The sequence below is a fragment of the Nicotiana sylvestris genome, chromosome 3 (assembly GCF_000393655.2).
Source record: "Nicotiana sylvestris chromosome 3, ASM39365v2, whole genome shotgun sequence".
NCBI classification, from domain to species: Eukaryota; Viridiplantae; Streptophyta; class Magnoliopsida; order Solanales; family Solanaceae; genus Nicotiana; species Nicotiana sylvestris.
In genome coordinates this window covers 34807589-34818851 of record NC_091059.1, presented here as the reverse complement: position 1 = coordinate 34818851, position 11263 = coordinate 34807589, and the positions used below count along the sequence as shown (strand labels likewise).

Genomic DNA, 11263 nt, shown 5'->3' with positions numbered 1-11263 from the left:
CTCTTATTTGCATATAACCCAATCATAGTTAGCTTTTAGTTTACTTGCTTTCATTCAGTTATAGTTAGTAAAAAACAGCTCCAATTGTTATTCAAAATATCTGAAAAGTTGATTATGAAGAATTCAGTGAGTCTAACAAGAGTAATTGGTAGGTTAATTCCCTGTGGATTCGACTCTGGGTAAATACTCGGATTATATTTGTAGTGACCACTTTGTCCTTTTTATAAGGCATAGTTGGGCGTGATCAAATTTTGGCGCCGTTGCCGGGGAATTAACGGTGTTATCAATTATAGTTGAAAGAAATACAAAATTTCTTAGTGTAGTCAGTTTTCTTTATTTTCAATCTATACATTGAAATTTTAACGTTTGTTGACTTGGTTGTACAGGTGCATGCCTAGAAACTCATTGAGAACTGGTGAAGTATTTGGAGTATTATCAGGTCCCGAGAAAGTTTTCAAGGCCTTAAATCGGGCCAACCAGAAAAACAAACAACAACAATCATCTGAACAACTCGAACCAGACATGGGGGATAATGTGTTAGACCCAGCTGCGCCATTGGCGCCAGTGGCACCTCTTGTGCCAGAGGCTGCTCTAGATGACTGGGCACAACCCACAATAGAGAATTTGGCCACAACGATATTAGTCCCGCAGATACAGGCCGAGTCATTTCAAATCACGAACAACATGCTGCACTTATTGCAAAACAAGGGACTATTTTCGGGGTCATACATTGAAGATCCTCAACAACACTTGAAGAATTTCCTGTCAATCTGCAAAACTCAAAGGCAGCCCAACGTAACTCAAGAAGCAATAAAGTTTGTTATTTCCATTCTTAGTGACAGGAGCTGCCCAGACTTGGCTAAACTCGCTCCTCATTAATTCAATCACGACTAGGGAGGAGTTAGTAAAGTAATTTGTGAATAAGTTTCATCTACCCAACAAGACTACTCAGCAAATTGATGAAATTTTGAGCTTCAAACAGAAATCAATGGAGACACTGCAAGAAACATGGGAACGATTCAAAGGGATGTTGGTTATATGTCCGCACCACAATATTCCAGATCAGATATTGGGGCAGTAATTTTACATGGGTTTGTCAGATAGTGTGAAGGCTAATGTTGATGCTTCAGCTGGTGGAGCATTGTTGAGCAAAACATGGAGAGAAAGCCAGAGCCTGCTTGACAAGATGGCACAGAATTCGGGGTGGACAACCAGGAATGCACCTATCACTCCAGTAGTTCACTCAGTGCCCTTATATCCATCCAACACTCTTGCTGAAAATATGGCCACATTAATGACACAGATGAGTATACTCACCAAAAAGGTGGAAGAGTCGGGGCAAAAACAGCAAGTACATATTGTTGATACTACCAATGGGGGCTTATGCACATCTTGCATTAGTCAGCCAATTGGTAACCAATGGAATGCAGAAAGTGATCATCATCACTACCCTGAGGACATGAATTATGTGTCTAATTATGGAGGCCAGAGACAGGGTGGTCAAAATTAGGTCCAACTGAATTAGCCATAAAGGCAAGTCCAGCCACAACTCAACAATGGAAATATGGGAGGTATGCGACCTCACAATAATATGGCACCCTAACAACGGCCACAGGGATACAACAAACAAAATCGACAGCAGAGTTTTCATCCTCCTCAGCAACAACAAGGTGGGAGATAGGAAGATGGGTTTGCTAGACTCGAGGCAGTGATGCAGCAGGTTATTGGGTCAAATGCAAAAATGAGTGAAAGGGTAGATTCACATAAGTCAGCTATAAAGAATATTGAAGTGCAGATGGGCCAGATTTCGATGTCTTTGAATAATCGTTCTCATGGGACATTGCCTGCAGACACTCAAATAAATCCAAAGGATTAAGGCCCGAAACAGCTGATGACAGTGAGTCTACATAATGGCAAAGACTTAGACTTAGAGCAAGAGAGGGCTCGAGAAAGCAGACAGGCTGAGATACTTGTACCAGTGCTCATTGAGCTAGATGATTCAACGAAACTGACAGAGGTGACAGTACAACCTGCCAGGAAGAAACCAACACACAGATTGAGGCTGAGAAAGAAGCTAAGACAGTCTAGGAACCGGTAGTTGAGGTGGCGTCTGACAAAGAGAAAGCCCAAATCATTAGGAAGAAGAGACCTCCAACACCATTACCATAGAGGTTGGTCAAGTACCAGAAAGAGGAACAATACAAGAAATTCTTATAGATGCTAAAACAAATCCAGGTAAATATTCCATTGATTGATGCTTTGAAGGAGATGCCTAGTTATGCAAAAAAGATGAAGGACTTGATGTCCCGAAAATTCGATTTCCAAGACTTGGCCACAAGGACTCTAACTCAGACCTGCAGTGTTGTGGTGACTAGACCAGTTGTTGAGAAGTTGTCTGACCTAGGGAGTTTCACAATTCCCTGCACCATTGGTAACTTTGCTTTTGCCAAGGCACTTTGTGATTTAGGGGCTAACATAAATCTTATGCCCCTGGCGATCTATAAGAGGTTAGGGATTGGAAGAGCTAGACCCACATCTATGTTGTTGCAGCTAGCTAATAGGACCGTGAAAAGACCTTCGGGTATCTTGGATGACGTGTTGATTCAGGTAGGGAAATTTGTGTTCTCCGCAGATTTTGTGATTCTGGATTGCAAGGTGGATAAAGAAATTCCCATAATTTTGGGAAGGCCGTTCTTGTCCATAGGGAGAGATCTCATTGATTGTGAAACTGGGGAGGTCAAGATGAGGTTGAACGATGAGGAGATAACATTCAATGTGCAGAAATCTATCAGGTGACCGAGTGAATTCGCCAATTGCTCTCTTATTGATGTTGTGGATGTAATCGTAGAAACATATGATGAGACGTTGACTATTGAGGACCCTCTTACTGCTTGTCTTGTAAACTTAGATGAGGTGAATGGGGAAGAATTGGCAGAATGGGTGTTGGATTTAGAAGGCAGAGAGATTTGGGATAGAACACTTGAATTCGAGCCCTTGCATTTAGAAAACAGAGAAACTCCTCTAGCCAAACCATCCATAGAAGAACCACCAAAGCTGGAGTTGAAGCTACTGCCCGCCCATCTCAGGTATGAGTTCCTAGGACCTAACTCTACATTATCTGTTATTATCTCATCTAGTTTGTTAGATGTGTAGGCACAACAACTTTTGCAGGTACTCAAGGAGTGCAAGACTGCCATTGGGTGGACCATGACAGACATTAAGGGGATCAGTCTGGCATATTGTATGAATAAAATTCTGCTGGAAGAGGGGCACAAACCTTCCAGGGAGCACCAAAGAAGGCTGAACCCCAACATGAAGGAAATGGTGAAGAAAGAGGTGATTAAGTGGTTGGATGCGGGAATTCCCCATCTCTGACAGCAACTGGGTTAGCCCGGTGCAATGTGTTCCTAAGAAGGGTGGTATGACGGTGGTTAAAAATGATAACAATGAGATGATCTCTACAAGAACCATCACAGGCTGGAGAATTTGTATGTACTACAGAAAATTAAATCTGGCCACCTGGAAAGACCACTTCCCACTTCCCTTCATTAATCAGATGCTTGACAGATTGGCAGGGAGGTCCCACTTCTGTTTTCTGGATGGGTACTCAGGGTACAATCAAATATCCATTGCACCAGAGGACAGAGAGAAGACATCCTTCACATGCCCATATAGAATTTATGCTTTTAAGAGGATGCCCTTTGGCTTATGCAATGCACCCGCCACATTCCAAAGGTGCATGATGGCTATATTTACTGACATGGTCGAAGACATAATGGAGGTGTTCATGGATGATTTCTTAGTGGTGGGAAACTCATTCGACGATTGCCTTATAAATCTGACCCGAGTGTTGAAAAGATGTATTAAGACTAACCTGGTACTTAATTGGGAAAAGTTCCATTTCATGGTACAAGAGGGCATAATCTTGGGACACCGGGTATCAAGCAAAGGAATTGAGGTGGATTGTGCTAAAGTTGATGTGATAGCAAAACTGCCACCCCCCACTTCAGTCAAGGCAATCATGAGCTTCCTCGGGCATGCCGGTTTTTACAGGAGATTCATAAAAGACTTATTAAAAATTGCCAACCCTCTCTGTAAGTTGTTAGAAAAAGATCACCCTTTCTTGTTTTCTGATGATTGCAGGGTAGCATTCGAGGAGTTGAAAAAGAGGCTGGTCACAACACCCATCATTGCTGCCCCCGATTGGGAGCAACTATTCGAACTCATGTGTGACGCCAGTGACTATGCAGTGGGAGCAGTGCTGGGACAGCGGAAAGATAAGCTAATGCACCCAATCTACTATGCCAATAGAACGTTGAGTGGAGCCCAACTGAACTACACTGTGACTGAAAAAGAGATGTTGTTTGTGGTGTTTGCATTCGACAAGTTCAGATCATACCTGATTGGCTCTAAGGTAATTGTATATACTGATCATGCAGCTCTCAGGTAAAGAAGGAGTCCAAACCGCGCCTGATTCGTTGGGTGCTGTTACTGCAAGAGTTCGACCTTGAGATTCATGACCGTAAGGGCACAGAAAACCAAATCACTGATCATCTATCACGACTTGAAGGAGCTGAAAACTCAGTTGATGTTGAGGATATTCTGGAAACCTTTCCGGACAAGTAGCTACTCGCTACAAGCCTTGATGATGTGCCATGGTATGTACACTTTGCAAATTACCTGGCAAGCAGTATAGTTTCCTATGACCTTTCCTCTATGCAAAAGAAAAAGTTTTATCGTGACTGCCACATGTATTACTGGGATGAACCTTATCTGTTTCGAATATGTGTTGACAATATTATCCGGAGGTGTGTCCCCAAGATAGAACAATCTTCTATTTTGCAGGCATATCACGCATCGGCGTATGGCGGGCATTTTGGAGGAGTTAGGATGGCAGCAAAAGTGCTAGAAGCCGGGTTCTACTGGACAATAGTGTTTAAGGATGCACATCAATGGGTGAAGGGCTGTAATGAATGTCATCGAACCAGGAACATTTCCCGTTGCCATGAGATGCCTATGAACCCAATTCAAGAGGTTGAAGTGTTCGATGTCTAGGGGATAGACTTCATGGGCCCCTTCGTCAGCTCCTTTGGCAATAAGTACATACTTGTTGCTGTAGATTACCTGTCCAAATGGGTGGAAGATGCAGCACTTCCTACCAATGATGCAAGAGTGGTGGTGGGGTTTTTTGAAGAAGAATGTATTCACCCGTTTCGGGACCCCGGGAGCTACTATCAGTGATGGAGGCACTCACTTCTGCAATCGAGCCTTCGAGAAATTGTTAGCAAAGTATGATGTATGCCACATGGTGGCAACCCCGTATCATCCTCAGACCAGTGGACAGACCATTAGCGCGGGCACGAGCACGACCGCACTAGTCCAATTCGGAGATTATAATTTCAGGGGTAAACTTGGAAGTTCGGGGGTAATTCCACTTAACCTATAAGAGGTCCAGCTCGCCCAAAGGGACATAATCAAGGTTTTTACAGCTTAGTTGAAGGCAAGGAGAGGCAAGAGGCAAGGAGGATAATTCAACATCGAGTTCTTCCTTTCTTCCTTTTGTATTTTACCATTTATGATGACTTTTGTTGTTGTTACTATGAATACAATTATGAGTAGCTAAATATTTAGTCTAGGGTTTTGATGGAACCTGTTGAAGGATGAACTTTGTGTATGTTAATATAGTTTGCCCGGTTTAATCTTTATTTGTTCAACTACGTTCTTGTTGTAGTTAATTGATAGGATCCTCAATTAGATGTGCCTATTTAATATGTATTACTCGGGAGAGAGTGCATATTTAGGTAATTGTTGACAATACCACTCCCAAAGTATATGAAGGATCAACCGAGGGTTTAAATGCGAGATTAGGGCTAACAAATCCTTGGATATGATCTAAAGTGAGCTGTAATAAAAGTCAGCTAGCATAACTCGGGAGAGTGGGAGAGATTTACGGTAGTAAGAGTGCTCATGATCGATAGAGACGATTAGGCAATTCTATGCGAAACATAATAGGAAGGGATTCTATCAATAAGGGAAATCACAACCTTAGATCCTTCTATTATTTGCATACAACCCAATCATAGTTAGCTTTTAGTTTACTTGCTTTCATTCAGTTATAGTTAGTAAAAAATATCTCCAATTGTTATTCAAAATATCTGAAAAGTTGATTATGAAGAATTCAGTGAGTCTACCAAGAGTAATTGGTAGGTTAATTCCCTGTGGATTCGACTCTGGGCTAAATACTCGGTATTTGCAGCGACTGCTTTGCCCTTTTTATAAGGCATAGTTGGGCGTGATCAGATTCCACGTTCAACTAAAATATCACATACTTTGAAATCATAGAAATTGTATTATTAGTAGAATAAAATTACTCAATATCGTCATCTGATAACTAATCTTTGTTTGCTAGGTTATTTCTTCTTTCAGCTAATATCAAATTCTAACTTGAGCATGTAGAATCAACCATGTCATAATAATATTCAGTTGTTCTCTTTTCTAGTTCTCTTTAATGCAACTTTACATGATTCTCGATTGATTTGAGGCATGGTTAGGAGCTGCGAACTTTTTCAAGTCACGAACAAGATGTTGTGATTCAGTATATCGATGTGTCCACTCGTGTAGTAGCCCATAGTAAGACTCACATGGGCCTGAATATCTTAGATAACAAAGATTATCATCTCGATAGGGTAGAAAGTGAGGCTTATATGTGTCAAACTTGATTTGTGCATCATCACGTGAAGAATCAGTAGAGTTTCTGCTTTGACTAGAGCTGCCTTCATCAATAGCATTCGAATTCTTCGAGAAGAATACTGATTAATCTATGTTTCCTCTGCTCGACATGGTTAACGATGTTAAGATGATTCTAAATTTCATGAAACGAATACATCCTTATATATCGAAACAGAATGAAAATAGTATATAATGCCTAACAACACGAAAATATGGAATTCATGCGTATACTATGGTTATTAAAATGCATCGTCATCTGACTGTTTAACCAAAAAGTTGAACTTCGGTCAAATCTTTAGTTTAGAAGAACTCGGGTTACTGATAATCAGAAATGAATAAGGGAAATTGATTTTGCTAACAATAAGATAGACAGAAGAAAACAAAGTAAACCAGTATATTCAGATGATTTCCCATGTCCTTACAAATGAGCAGTTTTCTCCTTTTTATAGCTATCTCCAAGATATATATTTTGCCTTTGTCATAATCAGGCCATTATAGACAATTAAAGGCATTAAATGTTACGTTATATAATCATTGTAATTTAATATAGATTCTCTAACGTTTTTAGTATTTAATGCTTATTAAATACTGTATCTGTACTCTCTTGTGTTGTCAGATTCATTCTCCTTAATTTGCAGATCTAAATAGGTATGAGCGTCGAGTCTTTTGAGTAACTGCTCGCGCCTCTACTTGTGCCTCTGCTCGTATCTGTTGCAACTCGTGCCTCTTTGCTAATCATCATTCTTTGACCAACCTTCGTGTCATGACATGTCATCTTTCAATCACTTTAATATATATAAACTCAATTTTTCCATATACAGATAGTCCCCCCACTTACCATTTATTCATCAATTGAATATTTGGGAAGTGGATTTTAAAGCGGGAATATTTGCCGCCATTAATTATTATGGAATCGACGCTTCAATTGTCACTTCCATTTAATGCTTATTACACATGACATCTTTTTATTGGTTCTGTAACTTTGCAGCGCTTTCTAAGGCTCTTTCATAGCTTCACCAATTACGAAGCGGCAGTTCTCATTATGACCTTTCCATCATTGCACCTTTTCCTTTGACGGTTGCTTCTTAGTATAAATATAATTTTCACCTTTGTCTTTATCACATAAAGTTCTCTGAATATTCAATTCTTGTTTACTTCTTCCTTATACTATCATGTCTTCATCAAACCCTAACCCTAGGAGCAGAAGAGGAGGTAGACTTCGTAATTTAGGGTCTTTATCCATACGTGGTTCTCCTCTTCCTTCATCTAGTTCCAGTCCTTCTTTTAGAACCAGAGGTTCTTTTTCTCAAAGATCTTCTTCTAGAGGTAAGGAACCCTCTGAACCTCTTCTTGAACCTTCAGTAGAGGAAATAGTTCCTGCAGAACTATCTTTCTACAATGATAGAGAATCCCTTAGAAACCAAGTGTCCTCTTTGGATCATGCTGATATCTATCCAACTCAGATCACTGAGGGTTTGACTTCTTTAGTTCGTAAAGACTGTCATTGGAGTCATGACTTCCCTATCATAATTCCCAATGCGAATCAAAAAATCACCTCTTATTTAATTGGGTTTTCTTTTGTTTATACATACCCTTTCATATTAGGTTTCAAACCTACTATTGACCCTGTTATCCTTGAATTTTATCATTTTTTCGACGTCTATTTAGGTCAAATTGGTCCTATAGTGTGGAGGGTTGTAGCCTGTTTGAGACATTTGACTAACATGGCTGGTGTGCCTTTCACTTTTCCCATTTAATTCACCTTTACTCTCAGACTCTTTCGCCAAGGTGTTTTTACTTTAGTAGCAAGGAGCAAAAGAGTTCTGGTCAGTCCAGAAGATGACAGAGACCGTGGCTAGTATGCCAGATTTGTTGCAGCCCCCACTGTTGGTTTAGTGGGTGATGAAAATGTTCCCTTCCCTGAGAAGTGGAATTTTGCACGTGAGTTTTCTTTTTAATAACTTTCTCGTAATTTTCTTAATTTTCTCCTTTCTTTTCCAGCAACCATGGGAATTGTTGATGAAATTCCCAATTTCCGTGGTTGGGTAGGAAAATTGTTTTATACAGCCCCAATGGAGGGTAGATCTTGGAAAGCTCTCTCCCAACGGTTTGGTTGGAAAGTGAAAACTCATAGTAAGAGAGTTTTTTTTATTACTTTTTCCAGATCTTATTTTAATCCTTCTTTTTATCAGGATTTGCTATTCGAGGTATTAGTGCTGATGCAGTCGTAGCTTCTCGAATTTCTTTGGAAAGGGCCCAAGAGATAATTTTGGGCTCTTCATCGAAAAGAAAAGTTGTTGTTGACCAAAATTTTGAGGAAGAAGAAGATGGGGATTCTTTGGTAAAAAGGCCACGAGCTCGTAGACGAATTATTTCTGATGATGAAGCCTCTTCCCCTCATTCTATTCCTCTTACCGAGTCTGTTAAAGCCCGGTGATGATTCCTGATGATGTTGTTCCCACTGCTGCTCATGATTCAGTTGAGCAACTTTTTATCTGCGGGTTTGGAAGTGAAAATTTAGATCTGATTTCTGATGAAGCACCCCTTGTTCTTTTTCTACTTCTGTTTCTGTGATACCTCCTTTGCCAGTCTTGGTTGCTACTGTTCCTCCCCAAGCTGTTTTGACTGCTTCTACAGTTCCTCCTTTGACTACTCCTCCTTCAACTGTTCATTACACTGAGGTTGGTTCCTCAAGTAGAAGTGAAGCCATGAGGCAAGTTACCATTTAAGTTCCTACTGAGGGCAACCTTTTGAGGAAATCAGGTCGAGCTGACGTGTGGTTGAAGCCATTGATTAGTCCAGTTGAAAGAGCTAAGCTTGACAGCCACAGTTCTTTGACCTTGATGAACGATATAGTGCATGATTCTTTAAAGGTATCCCTTTTTCAAACTTTACTTTATCATTTTTCTATCTTCAGGGTTCTCATTTCCCCCCCTTTTTTTTAGGTCAATCTAATTGGCACGGAGATGATGAAAAGGGTTACCCTCTCAGAGCAATTAGTGCGTGACTACCAAGTAGAGGCGGATAATTGGAAGGAACAGTGTGAAAGTTTTCAGATCGACGTGGAAACATTAGAAGAAAGTAAATTTATCTTAGAGCAGCAGGTACGGGCTTTGACTTCAGAGTTGGCAGTTGAAAAAGCTTCTTCAAATCAAGCAGATAAGGAAAAGGCTCATCTGGAAACCTCTTTTTCCGAGAAACTTTCCAAGGCAAGTGAAGAAATCAGAGAGTTGAAGGCTCTCTTGGGTGAAAAAGAAGCATATGTTGGTGAACTCGTGCAGACTTTGACTCAAACTCAAGAACACCTCCGGGTATCTTCTGATAAGGTTAGCTCTTTAGAAAATTCACACGCTTCTCTTCAAACCTCTTATGAATCTGCCTTGGCTGAAAATGAGAAGTTAAGAAATGAAATTACTGACTGGGAAAGAGATTACGAGATTCTTGAAGATAAAACTGTCATTGAAGTGAGTTGGGCATTTTTAAATTCTCGCCATGATACCCTTGTTGAAGTTAGCCAAGAGAATTTCAACTTGGAATCTGAGTTAGCCAAGATCAAAGAGACTATTGAGAAGACTCAACAGAACCAAGATTTCTTCTCTCGTGGCTGAAGCTTCTGGAAATGTTGAAGATGATACGGGTATCCCCACTCCTTCAAGTCAAGTTGAGCCTGTTGTTGCTGATGACCCTGCTTCAGTTACTTCAACTTCTCAGTGAAAAGTTTATGATGTTTGACTTCCTTAGTTTTTTTTTCTTTTTTGGTGGTATGTGGTTGTAACCCTTGGTCTTTTTAAGGTTTTGCTGAAAATATTAAGTCCCCAGACCTTTCATGGGGCAACTTTTGATTTATGACTAAGTTCATACTTAGTCTATACTTTTTAATATTAAGAAGTTTCCGTTGTTGTTCGAACTTCTGTTTTGTTTAGTCTTGCCTTTATTTTTAAGGACTTACTGAATAACTTGCATTTTTATTTTTCAAAAATGCTTCTTTTTTTACTTCATGAATACTTGAATTAATCATGAATTTTATAAAAGAGGACCCTTTTATATTCGACACTTAATGAAGAAGACGTCTCAACTTCATAATGGTGTTAATATACGATAAAAGAAATAGGAATACACATGTTTTTTGGAATAACTTCGACAAGTTTTTATTTGAACTTTGTCAAATTTTAAATAACACTTTACATGTATTTAAATTACTTCTATAACTTTCTCGTAACTGTTTTCCTTACAACAGATTTCAAAAAAGAAAATGAATACAAGGTTTTTACTTATAACCCGTTTCAGTACATTGCCTTTACCCTAACTATGATAAGGTTTTTCTTTGGCCTTAGCTCGTGACTCTGCTCTGCACTTGACTCACTCAATGAGTAAACTTCTCAGGCTTGAACTTTGATTATTTCCCAATCTTCTTTGCCTTCTTTATACACATGTCTTTGTATATTATATGGTCCCCCAAATGTTTGAGCTTTGAAGTATAAAGTCTCGAGCACTTGATTGTTCCTCTCATTTGGTCCCTTCCCTGAAAAGGAAA

General features: G+C 39.8%; 1 non-coding gene across 1 annotated transcript; it reads right to left on the bottom strand.

Annotated features, from left to right (window-relative positions):
- Positions 1 to 953: 953 nt before the first annotated feature.
- On the bottom strand, positions 954 to 1056 carry LOC138888836 (small nucleolar RNA R71). Its single transcript, XR_011406415.1, has one exon. It is a non-coding gene; the product is annotated as a small nucleolar RNA R71 (small nucleolar RNA).
- Between the last annotated feature and the right edge of the window lie 10207 nt (positions 1057 to 11263).